Genomic DNA, 12333 nt, shown 5'->3' with positions numbered 1-12333 from the left:
CCTCCTCTCCCCCCCCCCACCCCCCAGGTCCCACATAGCAGGCAGCGCGATCCTCCCAAAATGTTGCTCTGCTGCTCTCCTGTGCTCAACCTGTCCCTTCCTCCCCCTCATTACCAGAGTTTAAGGGACCTCTGGGGCCCAGTGATGCTGCTCCACCCTGCAAAGCTCATCTCTCCCCCTCACTCCTCCAGCCTCCCTCCCCCATTACAGACACATCAAGCTACCAGCAAGTCTACAGTTTAACCTCTTACTCCCTCACCCCAGGGTCTGTGCATGTGCTGTTCCCTCTGCCTGGAATGTTTTTCCAGCCTCTCCCCTTCCTCCTGCAGACATGACCTTCGGATCTCAGCTCTCTAAGAGATACTTGCCTGCTTTCCCCCCAGATTTACATGGTGCCCCTGTACCCTCAGCACTGGGCACACTGTACTGTGATATATCCTCCCATGGAGAGAAGATGGGTGAAAGCTGGACTGAAATGGTCATCGTCAGGGTACCTGGCACATTGTACCTGTTCAACTAATACTTAGTAAATGACTAAGGAAAAAAGTCCTGAGGCACAGAGGTAAAGACTGGGTAAAGTTTGTGCAACTCAGGCCAACCCTTGTTACTTCTCCATCCTATCCCGAACTCATGCTCCTAATGACCTTCTCTCTGCCTCCTCCTGGACCCACCATTTTTGTTTTTCTCCTCTATGAATGTTTGGTTTCTCTTTTTTCTTTTCCTTCCTTCCTCCATCCGTCCGTCCGTCCGTTCCTCCCTCCCTTCCTTGCTTCCCCTTTCCCTTCCCTTCCTTCCTTCCCTTTCTCGATCGTACTGAAGATTGAGCTCAGGGCTTTGAGCTAGGCAAGTCCTCTACCACTTGAGCCATGCCCCAGTCCTTCCGTTTTTAGCTTGCCTTTCAGGTAGCATCACATGCTTTTGCCTAGGCTGATCTCCAACTGTGATCCTCCTACCTCAGCCTCTCTCGGGTAATTACAGGCATGTGTCACCACGCCCAGCCTGCTTGGTTTCTTACTGAAAGTCATGCCGAGCTTTAACCCCTTTGGGCTCCACAGTGGTCCACCATGGTGCAGACACAGGGAAAGGCATGTGGATGTGGAGTGAAGGAATAGATGATCCTCCACCCCTCAGAGAAAATCTCCCTGCTGACACTTTGAATGGGAACTTCCGGGCTCCAGAACATGGAGAGAACTGATGGCCAGTGCCTGAGCAGTCTGGGTGGTGGCAGCTGCTATTAGTTGACTCGAATACTCCCTCCAAAGGCTAATAATGTGTTATGGTCTTGGTCCCCAGGGCTATAGAACTGGGAGATGGATGGGAGGCCTTTAGGTCATTGGAGGCTCATGCTTGGAGGGGGTTGCGGGACCCCAGACCCTCCCTGGCAATGAGATGAGAACATTGCTGCCTCTCCTTGAGTCCTAAGCAATGGGATTGATTGATCATGGACCAAAACTCCCCCAACTGGGAGCCAGAAGAAACTGTTCCTCCTTATAAGTTCATTGTCTCATGTATTTTGTGACAGTAACAGAAAGCTGACAACTCAGTCCTTGGAAAATAATATCTCAAGAGGGTTAATACCCTCACATCCCAACCAAAAAAATGGATCCCTGGGTACTCAGTACAATGACAGAAATGTCCCTGGCATCCCCCAGTCCTTCTGGGCTTGGGTTGGAGTATTTCTAGGCAGAAGCAGCTGCTGTGTGGCCAGGCCCATCACTTCCCTGTGTCCCTGCTTGCTGGAGGTGCCAGCCGAGGCTATGTCCCCTGATGAAGGCACTAATTGGCACAATCTGATTGTTTGGTGAAACAATCTGGTGGGCGCTGGGCTGGAGTCATCCACTCCAGTGGCTTTGTGAGAGGGAGGACAAGCCCATGAAGCTGCCAGCGTGGCGTGTCTCCCTGCCCACCAGTGTCACGGTGAGAAGGCCCACCACCGCATCCTTGCCAGGGACAAAGCCATTGGGAGGGGAAAGCAATTAATGATGATTGCATGGCCCACTGGGTGCTCTGTGAGTGGACAGCCTCAGAATTTCAGGGAAGAGAGGGGCTATGTGATTCCAGGACACCCAACGGCTGGTATTCATGACCTTGCCCACCCCATCGGTCTCTGCCCCTCTAGGTCTGCTGCATTGTGATGTCGGTCAAGTCCAGGGCCAATTGCTCTCCCACAGAGTCACAAAGTCAACCCCAGAGGTGCTTTCATGGCTGGTAGATGGATACAACAGGGCCAACCTGGTAATATGGCACATGTCCACATTATCAGAAGCCGAAAATTAACCTTCCTCCCTGTCACACACTAAGCTTCTCACTTACCTGTGGGTTAGCCCACCCTACTCTTGCAGGTATATTTTCAACTATTTTCCCACCCTCTCACCCACCCCCTACCCATCCCATCCATTCACTCATTTGCTCATCTAGCTATGCATCCACTTTTCATCCATCAACCCACTCGCACATTCTTCTGTCTATCCATTTACCTAACTAATCATCTACCCATCCATTTATCCACCCAAACCACCACCTTCCTTCTCCCTACTATTCATCTATTCATCCCAACATCCACTCTCCCATCCATTCATCTATCCAAACACACTCATCTGTGCATCTATCCATCCACTCATCACCCACTAATGTATCTATCCATTTATACACTCACTATGAATATTTACTTTTTAGTCTGAGGCCAGGATTCGAACCCTTGAGCTGATATTTTCACCCACTGGCTGATGAGCCATGCCACCAACCCCCACTATGAACATTTTTAAAATTAAATGTTTTCTAGCTTCCAGACATTGTGCTTAGCACTGTATGGCTTCCTTTGAATTGATCCCGATTTTTAAAATAGTATTATAAAGGTGATGTGCAGATGGGTTACATAAGTCAGGTAATGAATGCCACTCTGGATCCCATTGGAGAGGGAGAGACTAATAAATCAGTAAGTAATCTCCATCCAGCAGGGTCTGGGTCATGACGGGGCTGAGCAGGAGAGGCTGTGGGAGGCCTTGCCTTGGGAGGCCCAGGGAAGGCTTTCTGGGAGAGGTGATACCTACCTGCCCAGGCAGGCAGGGCTGTAGGAAGGAAGGGCTGTGGGAAGCCGACTTTCAAGGCAGGAGGAGCTGCGTACACAGAGCAAAGGCAGGGGACAGCCAGCATGCTCATCTAGGGGAGTGGCCAGTGGTTCTGGATGCCTGGGTCACAGGAAGTAAAGCTGGAAAGACAATGAGCTGACCAAAAGTCAGAGCAGTTGCAAAGGACCTTAAGTTGAGTATGACCTTGACTTAAGGGCTATGGGAGCTTTGGGGTGATGGAAGTGGGGGGTTTTGGGAAGCCCCCCCCCCCCCCCCGACCAGTGGTAGTTCTCCATTGAAATGAAGAACAGCATCTGGGAGGCAAAAGTCCCCACCAAGGAATACGTCAATTTGGGTCTTATGGAATCCTTTCCCAGAACCATTTTTCTGCCTGATTGAAAAGCTAGTGATGTGGGAAGGAGGCAAATTAATGACCCAGACAGTGATTAATATTCTCCCCAAGACGCCTCCTTGAAGCTCTCATGGGAAACTCAGAGCCAAGCCCAGGAGGGAATGCCTATGGTGCGGGATTCCTGGTGACGGTGGGTCCCGCGACTGCTCTGTAGCCAGTCAGAGGAGCTGAGCTCGCAATGACATCATCCTACATCTTCTCCAGGCGATAGTCACCCACAAAGTAGAGTGCATAGACCTACTGTGTGCCAGGCATTGTGGCATTGGATGCAAGATGAACTGAACCAGCTTCCTGCTTTCCAGGAGCCTGTAGTTTTAGTAGGACAGGAGGAACCCATCCATCAAAAGCTCAAGTTCAGCACTGAAAGGATACAGAAAGAGATGAGGAAGGTGGTGGTGGAACTCACATACCCCACACCCCCAAAATAAGAGAAGAAGGGAAAGGCAGGTTCCAGAGTTGCCACAGTAACCAACATGGAACTAAAAATAGTGACAGATCTCAACTGGCAAGTCCAGGCAAGAAATGTCAATAGATGAGGTCTCAGGTCTGAAAATCCATAAATGTCAAGTGTGAGAAAGCATGCTGTATCGAGATCTGGCAGTAACCCCAGGGAAAGATCTAGAAACGTTAGTAATAGGAGCCCTGGGAAGCAGGATAGAAAGAAGGGATGAGGGAGGCCACGGCTTTCTATGGCAAAGATTTCTCATCAGATGGGTTGCTTTCCCACTGTCTGCTTGGGCAAAGCAAAACACTGGCTGTGTCAGAGGAGATAAATCTACTCAGTTGAATCAGCCAAATGGCAAAGTAAATGTCGGGGTGGGTAAGTTAGCACCATTTGATTTGGAGCAAGGTATATGTGGACAGAATTTGGAGGGACCTTGAACTTGCCTGTGTTGCACCCATCACTGCCTAGCGCAGAGCCATCGTTTCTGTTATTCATAGAGAGGGCGGCTAGCTGCAGAACCATTGTCAGCACTTATGACTTTATCCTCAATAGAATTCATAAGTATTTTCATAGCATCTCACAGTTGTAAATATCTTGAAATATTTATGTGCATCCCTACCTCCAAATTTCAGGATTTGTGAGGCGCACAGCTAGCTCCTGTTAATTAATATGGTAGGATTAAAACATATGACCAAGTGCATTCTTTTTTCTTTCAGTACTAGGGATTGTTGAACCCAGGACCTAGCACGTTATACAAGTCTTTGTCTATACTTTTTTACACAGGAGCTTGCTAACTTGCCTTGAGCTGGCTTCAAATTTGAGACCTTCCTTTTTCATCTCTTGAATATCAGACAGGTATTGCTGTGCCCTAGGGCAGGGAGGGAGGAGTGTTGGTACTAGGATTTGAACTCATCACTTTACAGTTGCTAGTCGGGTCCTCTGTTGTTGAGCCACACTTCCCAGCCCTTTGTTTTTGTTTTTGTACTGGTTACTTTTTGAGATAAGCGCTCACTTCTTGCCTGAGCCCAGCCTGGGCCATGATTCTCTTTCAGTTCCTATTTGGGACTCCCCAATTCTAGTCCATGCTTCCCATGAACTCCCCCACTAGTTGATTTCCTCTAACCAGAGTCCCCATGTGGTAACCTGTGGATGACCGAGGCTTCCTCTGCTGGGTTAACTGGCCCATGTCTTGTCACTAAGTGTGTCTAGGGGACACTGACTGGTGCCTGGCCCATGGTGTGTGTGATAGGAACCACGTGGGCTGTCCCACTGTCATCACTGCAAGCCCCTTGATGGCAGGGGACACGTACAGACACGTTCCTGCTCACGCCCGGACAGCACGAGGGGGGCAGAGGACCTGGCTGGCGTGAGGAGAGGAAGGCGGGGAAAATCCAGCCATTGAGGCAGAACCCAAGGGAATCCAAAGGCCTTTGTGCACGATGCCCATGGGTGCTAGTGAAGCTCTTCTCTGCTTCCTCCTCTGCGTCCACCGCCAGCAGTGGTTTCGTCTCAGCAGAACACCACGCTGCCCGTGGCGTACGTGTCAGGCATTTGAATGTTGCCGGTTATGTCACTGTGGTGGTTTTAATGCATGGGTCTGGTGGGGTTTGTAGCAGTCCGCGAGCGTGAAGGACTTACACCAGTGTTCTGCTGACGCACGTGTAAACACCGTGACACGGAAGCCGGTCTGTGACGACCTTGGGAGGGGAGGTGTCTGTGAGGACAGGAACCCTTGCAGGCATTCCATGTTGAAAGACATGAGGCAGGTGCCACTCTTCAGGCCCTGCTTGCAGCTCCCAGGCTGTTGGCCCTTTAACATTGCGGACGTTCCCCGCCCCTCCCCCGCCCCTCGCCCGGGTCTCTGCATCAGCTGGGTCTGTGGCTGGATCCTCTGCTTGGGCTGAGCGGCTCACAACATTGTCCTCTGAAGTCTGTGACCTTTACAGCAGTACCGAGGGTGAGGCCCATGAAGTACTCAGACCAGCACCTAAAACATTGCCCAACACCCTATCAATGTAGCCGCCATCTCATAGGACCGAGGGCATGTTGCTGACATTCCCAGCTCCACATCTTACATCCTGCTCATCATACGGAAGTCAAGTTGATCCAGAGTTGGAGAAACAAACACCTGGGCAGGAGTGTTGACATGCTCCAGGTTGTCATGGGAAAGAACATTCTGGATTGGAGAGTACATGGAACTGAGGGTACAGTACAGCTGTGCGACCTTGGACAAGTGACTTGGCTTCTCTGAGCCTCTGGCTCCAGATGACTAAGGCAGAGGTTTGTCACAGCCCTGCGTACTTCATGGAGCCTGCAGGAGGTTCCATGAGGCTAGAGGTGGGCTTGGTGGGCGTGACAGCGGTCGGAGAGGCCGCTGTCATTGCCACAGTGATGAGGAGGCAGCAGCGACAGAGGTGCCCTGGAAGGCCGGTGGAGGAGGGAGGGACAGAGAGTGGCTCCACAACCTTCCTGTCCCCATATGCAGGCGCACTCAGGCCCAGGCCCCACGGGACTTCCCTGCCCTGTGCACACAGGCTGCAGAGGCTGCCATGGAAATGACTGAGGCCCCACAGAGAATGCTGGAAGCATGACGGTGCAGCATAGAGCATTTGGAGCCAATGGCTGCCATGGCTAGGCTGGGCTCAGCATGGAGACCTGTAGTTCAGCATGGAGCCTGCTTCTTCCCAGCCAGTGACACAGGCCCAGGAGGGCCTGTGCCATCCTCCCCTCCACAGGGTAGGAGGAGGAGGAGAGAGGGGGCTCCGAAGGCACCAGAATGTGAACAACATGCTAGTGTAGATGGGAGAGGTGTCACCCCCCCCCCCTTACTGGGGTCTCATGCTGGTGAGGCCTTGGGGACTCCCAACACAGAGAGATGGATGGATGGACGTCTGCACTGATGAATGGGTTCATGAATGGATGGATGACTGATGGTTGATGATGGATGGTGATGAAGCGGATGGATGGGAGAGATAATTGATAGGATGGATGGATGGATGGGCAGATGAATGAGAGAGATGGACAGATGACAGAGGATAGATAAATGGATAGACAAATGGATGAGTACATGAATGGGCAGATGGATGGATGGACAAATGAACAGGCAGATAGATAGATGGATGGCAGAATGATGGACAGATGACTGAGAGGATGGATGGACAAATAAATGGATGGACAGATGGAGAGATGAATAGGTGGGTGGATGGACAGATGGACAGATAGACAGATGGATAGATGGGAGGAGAGATGGACAGATGACTGAGAGGATAGATGTGTGGATGGATGAGTGGATAGATGGATGAATGGGTAGATGGACAGTGGACAGTTGAATGGGTAGATGTGTGGATGGATGAGTGGATAGATGGATGAATGGGTAGATGGACAGTGGACAGTTGAATGGGTAGATGTGTGGATGGAGGAGTGGATAGATGGATGAATGGGTAGATGGACAGTGGACAGTTGAATGGGTAGGTGGGTGAATAGATGGAAGAGAGATGGACTGATGACTGAGAAGATGGATGGACAAATGGATGGATGAGTAGATGATGATGATGGTGGTGGTGGTGGTGTGTGAGTGGGTGTGTGCATGCCTGCATGCATGTCTCTGTGTGTGTGAGAGTACAGATGGTGTTAGTGAACAATCTAAACCCTTCAGACGATGTAAATGCCACAGGTCCTATGGGACCAGGAGCTCATCAAAGGCCCCAAATTACATGTAGCTCATCTCCTTGCCTGGAGTCAGTGCTGGGAGGTCTGCTTGGCCCGGGGTGAGTGTCTTGTGGTCACCACTTGACATATGTATATTGCTGTGGCACCTGGAGGAGCACGTGGTGCTCTACGGGGCCCGACAGTCCTGGGCAGGCTCTCTGTGGGAACAGGATGGGTTGTATTTCCCAAAGCCTTGCCACAGAACTGGTTTCCTCTGCTTTGAGCCTGACTTTGAAAACACTGGGGCTTTGAGATCTCAGGATTTTATTAGCCAGCCTCAAATGCCTCTTTAGAACTCATTGTTCTAGAGAAAACACAGGAAGTGGGGTGAAATCACTATTTTTCCTTACAACTGGATTTCCTTCCATAATGAACTCCACTCTAATTTAAATATTTGTATGAGAATTTTCCTCTTCATTGAGAAGTGATTTTTTTTTTAATGCACTTGACAAAGGGCGGTGGGCAGGATGTGTTAACGTTATGGCCTCATTTATTCCTAATGAAGTAGGATCCTCTCTAAGCCAGTGGGCCTCAGTTTCCCCACCTGCCCACGGGAAGAGCCTTTGTCCTGAGATTGCCCTCAGGTGCTGTGTATGTGTGAGGTGGGCTGTTGCTCTGGTACAGGTAGGTCGGGTTGGGAGGACAAAATAGCCTCATCTCTCTTGAGTCTAAGAATCCAGAAGGTGATTTAAACAACCATCTCGTCATGCAGATAGTCACATGTCAGGATGTGCAGCTCAGGGGGTGGCATAGCCACCCCACCTTCTCATACACGGGCAGACGCATCCATCCATGGTGGGATGGCGTCCCGCCCCCACAGGCACACCATTCAATACACACACCCTACACTGCGCATGGCAGTGCACTCTCATAATCCCAGCACTTGGGAGGCTGAGGCAAGAGGATGGAAATTGGAGGCCAGACTGGGCTTCATCACACACACACACACACACACACACACACACACACACACACATGCACATACACACTGCCCCCCCTTACACTACCAGGCCCCCACTCCCACTCTTACCACATATCCCCCACATGGTCTCATATGCCAGATGGCACCCCGCCTCCTCCCTTTCTTTCTTGCTGGACTCCGAAGGCGTTTGCAGCTCCGTTGGGCCCATGTCCCCACCACCCCCTACCCTGTAGCTCTGCCATCAGGCCTCTGCCCTATCGATGTCTACTCAGCACCCCTGGGCTACGTGGCCTTCTTGATACCCCCCCCCCAACCTCATCAATGCCACTGTGACCTCACAGACCACCCCCTCCAGTGACCTCTCCTGCCCATCCTGGCTTGGCTTCTTTCTTTCCCAGCATTCACCTGGAGGCCCAGGTACAAGACCAGCCACTGGCAGCCTCTTCTGGCTGTTCCTGGGAAAGGATTGGGCCCAGTTCAGTGCTGCTCCATGCACCCCTCGGCCCTCTGTATCATCCCAGGCCCAGACCTACACAGATCCCACCTGCTATTCCAGAGGAGGCCGATGGCTTCCAGCCCTACAGCCAGAGAGGCAGAGGCTCAAGATCAAGTGACAGATAGCACTGGGATTTGAACTCAGGTCCCCAAATCCTCCTTGCGAGTGCCCGTGTGGGTCTGGTGCCTTTCTTGGGCTCCCATTGCCTTGCCCCATTGGACAACATGTGCCCCCCCCTCCCTGAAAGGCCTGAATGCCCAAGCTTTTCTGTAGTGGAGGACACTGGAAATAAGGACCTGCCCCTCTCTCCCCCTCTGAGGTGGGAGGATACAGACACGAGACACAGCTCACTTCCCAGAGCCCCTCAGCATAGGCTGAGGCCTGTCTCTGGCTGTGCCCCATCCTGGCCAAGCCCCCCTCCCTCTACTGTATTCCCCTGCCCTCCAGACACCCCCTTTCTCGACAGACCCTGCATACAGAACCCCAGTGTTTCAGACCCTGCTGCAAGAAAGCTGGTGGAGGTAGGCCTCACCTGTCTATCAACGCCACCCCAGTGCCCGGCGGAGGTGCTTCCTTTGCATTCATTGGATGGAGAGCCATGGCCCCGCCCTCCACAGGAACCTCTGCTCCAATCCTATGGGGCCTCCTCCACTAAAGAGCGGAGCTTCATTCTCTATTCACCTCCGCATGCAGTGTGCAGGGGCAGGTATGAGCGCGCTTAAGGAATGAACACCTTTGTGGATGTCTGGATGCAGCCACCTCCCATTTCCTCTCCAGGCCTCACCAACATCCAGGCCACTTCTGTCATCACCCGCCATGTTTCCCCCAGTACATGACACCCTACTGAAGTCCACTGAGGGCTTCCTGGGCACCTCCGGGCTCACCAGAGGACCCTGGCCCCATCCAGGGTGAGAGGCCAGGTGGATCTGCGCTCAAGGCAAGTCCTCATCCCACTCCGTCTCTGACAGTTCTCACTTGATCTATTGTCACAGACTTCTGTGTGGGCAAAAGCTGTCCATGCCCACAGACTGAGAAGCCCTTTGGCCTCTCATGTCTTCCTTCAATTCCACCCCCCCCCCCACATACCCAGTCACACAGTCACATCAGCCTCTCCCCACAACTCCCCAACTCCAAGTGTATAACATTGCTAATGAGCCCATGGCAGGTACGAACTCCTGTAATCCAGGCCCTGGGGAAAACACCACAAGAGGGTCATGCCCTCCAGGCCAGCGGGACGACCTAACAGCAGCACAGGCATACAGACACAACTGGCGGTGCTCGCCTGGTCCCCAGCATACCTGGCATCCACCCCAAGCAGGTGGCAGCCACGCATCACCAGTTGCTACTAAGGGCATGGCCAGCAGGGCCTGGGCCCTGAGCCTGGTATCGCATCTCACCTGCCAGAGGCAGCTATGGCCTGTGACCTACGACACTCCCCCCATCATCTGTCCCACCGGCAGCACCCCACCCCCATGTCTCCTGGGAGCTGTTCGTCTACAAGAGCCCCTGGTCCCCAGAAGCACGTAGAGGCCCTGGGCCGAGGCTCAGCCTGTTCTCGCCGTGTGCCAGGCCGCGTGGCACCTGCCGCCGTGGCCTCGGCCTGAGTGGAAGCCTTCAGCCCAGCTCCCTCCCGCCTGCTGGTGTCTCTTGAGTCTGCGCTCCAGGGCCACCGGCTTGTGGTCCCCACGGGAGGACACGGGGCACGGCTCCACTGGGGGTGACGAGGAGAGAGCCAGCTCCCGCCCCTCCTGCAAGCCTCATTCCCCTTGGCTGGGTCCCCACGCATCACATCCCCTTCGGGTGCCCCGGGAGGAGGGAGGGGGGCCCAGGGACCGAGTGTCCCGGATGAAGGACATGCGGGCTGGCGTGGGTAAGACCAAGATGGAGGGGCCCCAGGAGAACCAGGTGTGTAAGAGGCCCCCCTCCCTTCCACGCAGGGCCCCGTCACAGGGTTGGGGTGGGGGAGCAGAGCCCACTGCCCGCACCCGGTACTCACCCGTCGGCGAGGCCTCACACTGGCACGGTGGCAGAGCAGCCAGCAGCACTAATCAGCCTGGCGTGTGGCGGTGACTGGGGCTTAATTGACACCAGGTGGCCCCTCCCCTGGGGCAGGCTGGGAGGCGCTCGGCCGCCGGGCCAGGAGGCCAAGCTCCAAGGCAGGGCCTGGGGTTGGGGGGTGGAGGGGGGACGCTGTGCCAGGCCCGGCTGGTTCAGGAGCAGGGAGGGCGGTCAGCCAGCCCCCAGCCACCCCTGCCTGCTCCAGCTGCCCACTCCCTCCGCGGAGCCAGGCCCCGCTTCCCCGGCTCTGACCTTCCTTTCATTCCAGGCCGCTGTGGCTGCGGTGGCCGTGGCCGCGTGTGCCCAGAAGGAGACGTCTCAGGTTCCATCCCACTCCCCCCCCCTCCCGGTGGTGGGGACAGCCCAGAGGGAGCGCGCGCCGGGCCGCTCAGGTCCAGGTGGGCCCTGCCGGATCCCAAGGATCCCAAGCCAGCGGTCTGTGTTTTATTGAACATTTATTATGCACCTCCCTGCCCAGGCTATGGTGAACAGATTAAGGTAATACCCAGCACCTGCCTCTAGGCAACCGCATTTAGTGATAATGAAAATCTCACATATGCCCACAAGGGGAGGATTTAGTAACACTTTTGCTGATGAAGGAACGGAGGCTTAGAGAAGTGTGCACACGCATGCACGCACACAGACACACACACATGTCTGACCCCAGCTGAATTTTCACCACCACCACCACTCATCCCACCGCTTGAGATCAAGACATGGAGGCTCAGCGGGAGGCCGCCAGCTCTCCACGTCCCACAGCCAAACATGAGTCAGGATTGGCTACTGGGTGTGTTGGGTCCAGTGACTCCGGGGATTGGGGGCAGCGGAATAAAGTCCATTCTTGAAACACAGGCCTTTCCGCTGGCCCCCTGTGAGTCCTTGCTCCTACTAGGCTCTCAGATTCACACCCCTAGCTGGAGAAAGAGCACTGGACATGGAGTCAAAGTGGTGCCAAGCTTGCTGTGTGACCGTGAGCAGCAGCTTCTAGCTCTCTGGGCTCTGCTGTGTCTGAAGAGCCCATGAGAAGAAGCTTTATGACTGGGGCTGCCCGGGAAGGGCTGGAGAGCGGGTGTCCCCCCAGTGCCCAGTGCCCTGATTAGAAGCCCCCACCCCCCAGCTCCTCCTCCTCGCCGCCAAAGGGCAGGGGATCAGTTAAAAGTCCCCAACTTCACGCCCTGGATCTGCCCACTGATGCTGTGACCTTCTGCAGTCCTTTCTGGGTCT

General features: G+C 54.0%; 1 protein-coding gene across 1 annotated transcript in view; it reads right to left on the bottom strand.

Moving 5' to 3' along the window:
• The window catches only part of Nos1 (nitric oxide synthase 1), a 129339-nt gene extending 118255 nt beyond the window's left edge, over positions 1–11084 (bottom strand). The window contains exon 1 of the mRNA XM_048342877.1: positions 11048–11084. The gene's annotated coding sequence lies outside the window, so the exon portion shown is untranslated. The remainder of the gene's footprint in view (positions 1–11047) is intronic.
• Between the last annotated feature and the right edge of the window lie 1249 nt (positions 11085–12333).

The sequence above is a fragment of the Perognathus longimembris genome, chromosome 3, assembly GCF_023159225.1.
Source record: "Perognathus longimembris pacificus isolate PPM17 chromosome 3, ASM2315922v1, whole genome shotgun sequence".
In the NCBI taxonomy this organism is placed as follows: domain Eukaryota; kingdom Metazoa; phylum Chordata; class Mammalia; order Rodentia; family Heteromyidae; genus Perognathus; species Perognathus longimembris.
This window is presented reverse-complemented; position numbering and strand designations above follow the sequence as displayed.